Source organism: Amphiura filiformis, chromosome 8 (assembly GCF_039555335.1).
Source record: "Amphiura filiformis chromosome 8, Afil_fr2py, whole genome shotgun sequence".
Classification (NCBI taxonomy): Eukaryota; Metazoa; Echinodermata; class Ophiuroidea; order Amphilepidida; family Amphiuridae; genus Amphiura; species Amphiura filiformis.
In genome coordinates this window covers 14,425,042-14,432,224 of record NC_092635.1, presented here as the reverse complement: position 1 = coordinate 14,432,224, position 7,183 = coordinate 14,425,042, and positions in this window count along the sequence as shown.

Sequence of the window (7,183 nt, the reverse complement as noted above, 5' to 3'; positions counted from 1 at the left end):
TAGGTTGCAACTGGATGTAATATTCACTCAGTTGTAACTGAGCGAAAAAATGGGACAAACAATTGACAAATGGGGACGAAAATTTGTTCCCCCTCACACTGAAATCCGGCTACACTACTGTATCAACATTAACTAGGAGCCGAGATTATTTAGAATGTCACGACTCAGGGCTTTTTTGTGTTCTCTTAATAGTCTCAGCTTATATTAGTCTAACTTAGTTACTTCCTTATCAGCAACCTTTTGGTCTTATGGATGCATAAATGCCAAGAAGGTATGACCCCTCGAGTGGTGTCACATGAATGAAAAAAAGTACAGAATGTAATAAAATAATAATAAAACATTGTCTAAACCAGGCGTGACACTCATCCACATCCCCCTCCTCCACCAACCTGCCCATTCTGAATTCTATGAAGCACAATATCAGTATTAAAAAGGCTAATGGAATTCTTTTTACAGGGTTGAAAGTGCATTTTATTTAGCAATAAAATGAGACCACAAGCATGACAATAACTTCTTGCTTGAGAGAGATATCATCATTTAATTTGAGTCGAATTTGGGAAAATGTAACACCGCCACATTTTTAGGTGGCGAGTTCAAGACGTGTGACCAAATTGAACTTCTAGGAAATAATAAGCCAGTGATTGCAATATTTTTATCACCCTAAGTTTTGCCGTTCTTATTTTAAGATTACCGGACCATTTATATGTGTAATTATACAGTACCAGGGGATTCACTCTGTCATTATAAAAAAATTATTTGAAAAAATCAAAGAGTACTTAAAGCCTTAATGTACGATTTTCGTCCAAATTTGATTTTGTTATTCTTTATTCAAAATGTTGAAATAATATTAGTAATAACTGACGGGAAGGGTTGCTGCCCAATAAACCGCACTGGTTATTTTGGCCATTTAACACACAGTTCTATGGGAGGACATATTATCATAATTAGTAAATTATGATAATATGTCAAACTTTCCTCTATTGACCTACAAAGACATCAAATTTGGCTTATTCCATTTAGGTGCAAGTTGGGACATGTGTAAACATTACAAATATGCAAAAATAACAGGTTTGAAAAAAAATTAACCAATTTCATATTATAAGATCGTACAATAGGGCTTTAAAGTAATGATTGTAGTAATGATTGACTAACACAATTTCAATCAATGACAAAAATTTAGGCAGTATGCAGAGTGACTTTGTTGGGTGTGGAATCGAACCACAGGTTGCAGAAGCACCTTCCATTAACCAACTTTTTTGTCAAGACTGCATGCCCAAATTAATAAGATTTGTTGTCCACCTCTTACTTGAAATTAAAAAAATATTAGTATTAAGAATAAAATATTAATATTTTAATATTAATAATGAAAGTTTAGTTTAGTTTTTATTTAGCTTTGCAACATATACAAAAATACAAAAAAATGGTAAGAAAGCAAGTACAAAGCATCAAAATTTAACAACAATAATAAAATGTGCACAAACCACCAAATGCCATCCCAGATTGGAACGGCATACACGCCACAACACCAAAACGATAGCCCATAAAAGCCTGGCTACGTATTCCAACGGGGTCCCAAAAACAAAAAATGGCTGTGGACATGGAGGAAAATAGAAAAAAAAGACATTTGGACATAAGCCTACATACGTATAAATTCTGCAGATTCCTGCTTCAAAGCATTATCAGCCAGGTGTTTTTTGACAGCCTTTTTGAATGCCATCCTGCTGCTTATGGACTGAATTTGAGGTGATTTGAATGGGTTTGTTGAGTCCATGGAGCCAATTGTTGACCTACAATCCTTTCAGTATATCTTTGCCCCGCTCCCCTAATTCAATGTTTGACCAAGCCATGTTGTTAACAGGCCTGTGAGACCTTCCAACATTAAAAGATGGGGAGTAGGGAAGGATGAGGTACAGAGAGGGTCTGTGCTTCACGCATATCACATGCAGGGTTTCAATCGCCTTTCCAATTTGGATAGGGCATGCATTTCAATTGCTTAGGCCTAAAAAAATCATGTTCAATTTTTTTCAGGTTCAAATTATTGTTAAATTATTCAAATGCTTATATTTACACCATAATGTATTTGAGAATAAACATTGACTATTGTATAGTTTACACCCTGCTATGACTGGTACACTCAGCCAGCAGTATAGAGTTTCTGCATGCAGGTTGTATCAACAGACCCCATTCACTTACACCCCACCACCCCCCCCCCACACACACACACACACACAGGACACACGCACAGCGGCCATGCGAAAGATGGCTTTTGAATGTCACATAAAACAAAAGATCCGCCAAATTTGCAACGGATCCGCTTCACAACCTTCAACGGTTACGGTTCGCTATCTCTAAGGACCGCTATCTCTAAGGTTCGCTATCCCTAAGGTTCGTTATCACTAATTACGAAAAAGGTCCACTATACCTAAGGTTCGATATCACTAATTTTGAAAAAGGTTCGGTATTCCTAAGGTTCAGTATCACTAATTTTAAATAAGGTTCGCTATCACTAATTTATTGAAGGTTCGCTATCTCTAAGGTTCGCTATCACTAATTTAAAATAAGGTCCGCTATCTCTAATTTTAACAATCCCGGTATCCCTAAGGTTCGCTATCTCTAATTTTAAATAAGGTCCGCTATCTATAAGGTTCGCTATCTCTAAGGTTCGCTATCTCTAAGGTTCGCTATCACTAATTTCAAATAAGGTTAGCTATCTCTAATTTTAAATAAGGTTCGCTATCTCTAATTTTAAATAAGGTTCGCCATCTCTAATTTCAAATAAGGTTCGCTATAGCGGTCCTTATTTAAAATTAGAGATAGCGGACATTATTTGAAATTAGAGATAGTGGACCTTATTTAAAATTAGAGATAGTGGACCTTATTTAAGATTAGTGATAACTGAACCTTAGGTATAGCTTGAACCTTAATCGAAATTAGTGATAGCGAACCTTAGAGATAGCGAACCTTGATTAATTAGGGATAGTGAACCTTAAACAAAATTAGTGATAGCGAACCTTAGGTATAGCGGACCTTTATTGCAATTAGTGATAGCGAACCTTAGAGATAGCTTGAACCTTCAATAAATTAGTGATAGCGGACCTTATTCAAAATTAGTGATAGCGAACCTTATTTTAAATTAGTGATAGCGAACCTTATTTTAAATTAGTGATATCGAACCTTAGAACTAGCGAACCTTATTCCAAATTAGCGATAGCGGACCTTTTTTAGGTATAGCGAACCTTTTTCTCTATTAGAGATAGCGGGATTCTTATCTCCATAGACTTTACACGTTAGTGATAGCGAACCTTAGAGATAGCGAACCTTAGAGATAGCGAACCTTAGAGTTAGCGAACCTTAGAGATAGCGGGATGTCACCGTGACCACCCCTTCAACAGATTCAACGCAACAATATGTCAATGACAGATACTGAGATAGACTTTGACATTCATACACAAAAAAATTAAATATTTGCAATTAAAACTCATGTTTTTGAGCGATTCTGAATGTTATCAATAAAAATGCAGTGATGACGTCATTGAGTTAACGATTTTCCGAATGCTGATTGGTTGATTGCGTCACTGTCAGTGATCTGTGCATGCACGGTACGGAATGATTTTTCGTATGGGTAAAATACACTGTGCCCTGGGACAAACAAGAAAAAGCTACAAAATTGAACCAATTTCACTTTTGACTCCAAAAATTTCCCATGTGCCCAGCCCCCCAAGTATTCATGAACAGTCCCTTAGTATAAAGCAAAAATCATATGTAACCCATGTTTAACAAATCTATGTCCAACTCAGTGTCACACATACATTAAGCAATAAGGTTTGCTTGCCCTCTACCGACCGACCTAAAATTTGCCAAAATCGGGGCCAAAATTTAATTAGAGGTTAAATACTGCGCATCGGTTATTTGGAGGGCATTGTGAAAAATCTAAACATTTTGCCTTCGGAACCAAGGAATATCCCGAGGGGGGTAGCCCCGAGAGATATTCCGCAAAATTATAAACCTCATTCACAACCGTCACACTTTGATCTCTTCACTTTTGCTCAAATTTGTAAAATGATTTTTACATCTTCCCTTTCCAAAAATCAATCAGGATAAAAGTTTGTTTGACACGCAATACGGCGCTCACGGAGGTTACTAATATTTGATTTCGAAAAATTACGCATTTTGTGGTCAATTGACCTTGATTTGCATTCGCGTTTTCATAGATAACTCAGGGGCGTAGCAAGAGCATCCGGGGCCCATGGACAAGGGGCAATACGGGCCCTTTTAACCAGAGCGGGATTTACCTTATTGGCCCTGGGCCAAGCCAAAATTTGGAGGCCCCAAATTCACGTGCCGAGGAAGGCATGCACTCAAGTCAGTGGCCAAGTTTTGGTTTAGGTATAATATAGAGGGGGAATAACATATTTTGTTCGGATGTTACTAGGACATTTTCACGCAAAACACGCGAAAAACTTCTATTTCAGACTATTTTAGCCTCAGATCAACGTGAATTCTGATATTTGAATGCGCGCAAAGCGCGGAAAATTTTACAATTTTGCCCTATTTTGGCCAAAAAGCATGCTGTTATAGGGGTTAAAAGAAAGATGCATAGGCCAATTTTGGGGGCCCTGGACCCGAGCCTATTTGACCCAATCCGGCCCTGCTCTCCATTCCCAGCACTTCTTTAATTTTCACTTTTGTGCTCGGGGCCCCTGGACCCTCGGGGCCCATGGACTTCGTCCACCATGTCCCCCCGCTTGCTACGCGCCTGAGATAACTAAATGTGATTGGATCGCATGCATCGCACTTATTAATTAGGTTATGAATGGTTTTTTATTACTTTTTCTGCGTCTAAATTTCATTTCAAAGCTAAATTTAACCAACAACATTTTCCTTAAGAAAATCATTACTGTAAACTCATAACATTTATAACTGTCCATTCCTCCATCAATGTTTTCAATAAGCTCAGGGTCTTATGCCTGTCAGTATGCAGTTGTGTTCTAATTGAAGCCATTTCTACGCTGTATCTCCGGGTGTATCTTGTGTATTGAAGGTCGGAAGTGAAGTATTGATACATCTGTCCACACAACCAATGTTCATTGCCTACCAGCAGAGATGTATCGTTCGAGTCCGGACTCGAGTCCACTTTTTGTTGGACTCGGACTTGGCTCGGACTCAGACACAAAAAGACTCGGCTCGGCTCGGACTCGGGAGACAAAAGGACTCGGACTCGAAGGCGAGTCCGGTCCGAGTCCAGTCCAATGTCCAAATCTATGTATTGTAAAATGTGAAATGATTATCTAAAAATGTAAAAATAGATCTCAAATTTGTTGACTTTACTTATTTGGCCATTTTGCAAATTAATTGGGGCTGTCAAACCTGTGACCTGTTATTATCCTACATCCACCAAATTATTTAGATTTATCTGTCACTAAGCAGAATCATATTTTTGTTATCATTTAAGAGAGTTTATCCGATAGACTCAGATGGTAGGTGGAAGATGGGGGTCAGCAAATTTTGTTCATATTTTGTCAATCAAACATGTGTCCATGAGTATTTACAGTGGAGGTATTAAAAATTTTTGTTTACTTTTCACTGGGAGATACTGGACCCCCCTCAAAATGAACCCCTATGATTGTCTTCTCAGACACAAAATTTTCGAAATATGCGCTAACTTTCGACTAGAGTCACGTAATAACACCAATTTGCAGACAATTTATTTATACTTCACAGTAATTATGCACATTTTGTCTCGACAGAGCAATTACAAATTCTTTAGAAAAAGTTTGGATTGTTCCATTTTCAGAGAGGGGTGTAATGGCCTTTTCAGCAATTTTATAAATGTTAAAAATCCCAATTTTGAAGCCAAGTTTACAAGATGATTGTGAGAGTTCCCCAATATTTTTGTAAAAGTTATTGATATGTTGGATAAAGTAAATATAGGCCAAACAATTGAGCAAATAAAAATCATGGAGACTTTTTCTGTTTTAAAATGAGCACATCTTATTTCATGCCATTTTTCAGAAAATGCAACCGCGACATTTCTAAGCTATAAACTCATTTTCGGTGATTTTCCATGTTTGAAAAGAAATTGGATAAAAAGTGAGCATATTAGAAGTAAACAACATCAACAATACTGTTGCATAATTAGTTTGGGGCCTAAATTGTGCTGTAGAAATGCTTAGAAAAGGACTATTCCATTATTTGTTGGGTGTCAATACCCCATGTCAGTACTAAAATTCCCTCTGTTTTGATTTAAAAATTGCATCATGCTTATATGCATCCTCAAATGAATATTATCTCTTTCTTCCAAGGTAGATATAGCCTACAATTATTATTTTCTATCACATGTACATAGTGAACAACAAAGACAATAGTAATATTGGAATGATACATTCATCAAGTAGGGGTGTTATTATGATAAACATAAAAATGCTTATCTGTCTATGATTCCTAATTTTTGAAATACCAATCATGCTGCTGACATTCAATTGATTTTGGGATTTGTATTGAGGTTCCTATGAACCGTGCTCTCTCTCACTCTCTCTCTTCCTCCTCCTCTCTCTCCCCTCTCTCTCTCTCTCCATGCTCCATCATATTGCAAAGCATGTAAAAATCAACATTTTTAAGTGGCATTTTCTACCATGCGTGGCAATATTTTTCAATTTTTACTAGTTGTATTAAATAAAGAATACATTTTCATTTAAGGGTTCGGATTTTTCCCAAAAAGACCTAACCTGCTTTGGTGTTTTGGAAAAAAAATCTATATCAGATTAAGGGTGGTCTGAACCCTGGAATTATGGAAACTTTTGGGCCTCATAACTGCAAAATTATTAGTCTAAAGAATATAAAAGTAACATTTTTCGAATGGAAATGACTTGATGAATTCATCTGTGAGGTCCAATTTGGGCTAAAATGCTCATTTTTGGAGAAAATAACAAAACATTTTTTTTTTTTGCCCAAATTTTTTCGCGCAACGTAACAAAAAAATTGTTTGGCCAAAAATTTTTTTTACTAATTTTTAAAAACTAGATAAAAATATCTAGGGACGCTTTTTTCATTTTTTTGAATTTTGACCAACTTCACCAAAAATATTTGAAATTTTGGGCGAAAATCAGGCTTTTTAATGATTTTTTTTTTAAATGTTGCATTTTTTGACCATTTTTGGTGCAAATTTCTCAAAGTTGGTCTATGC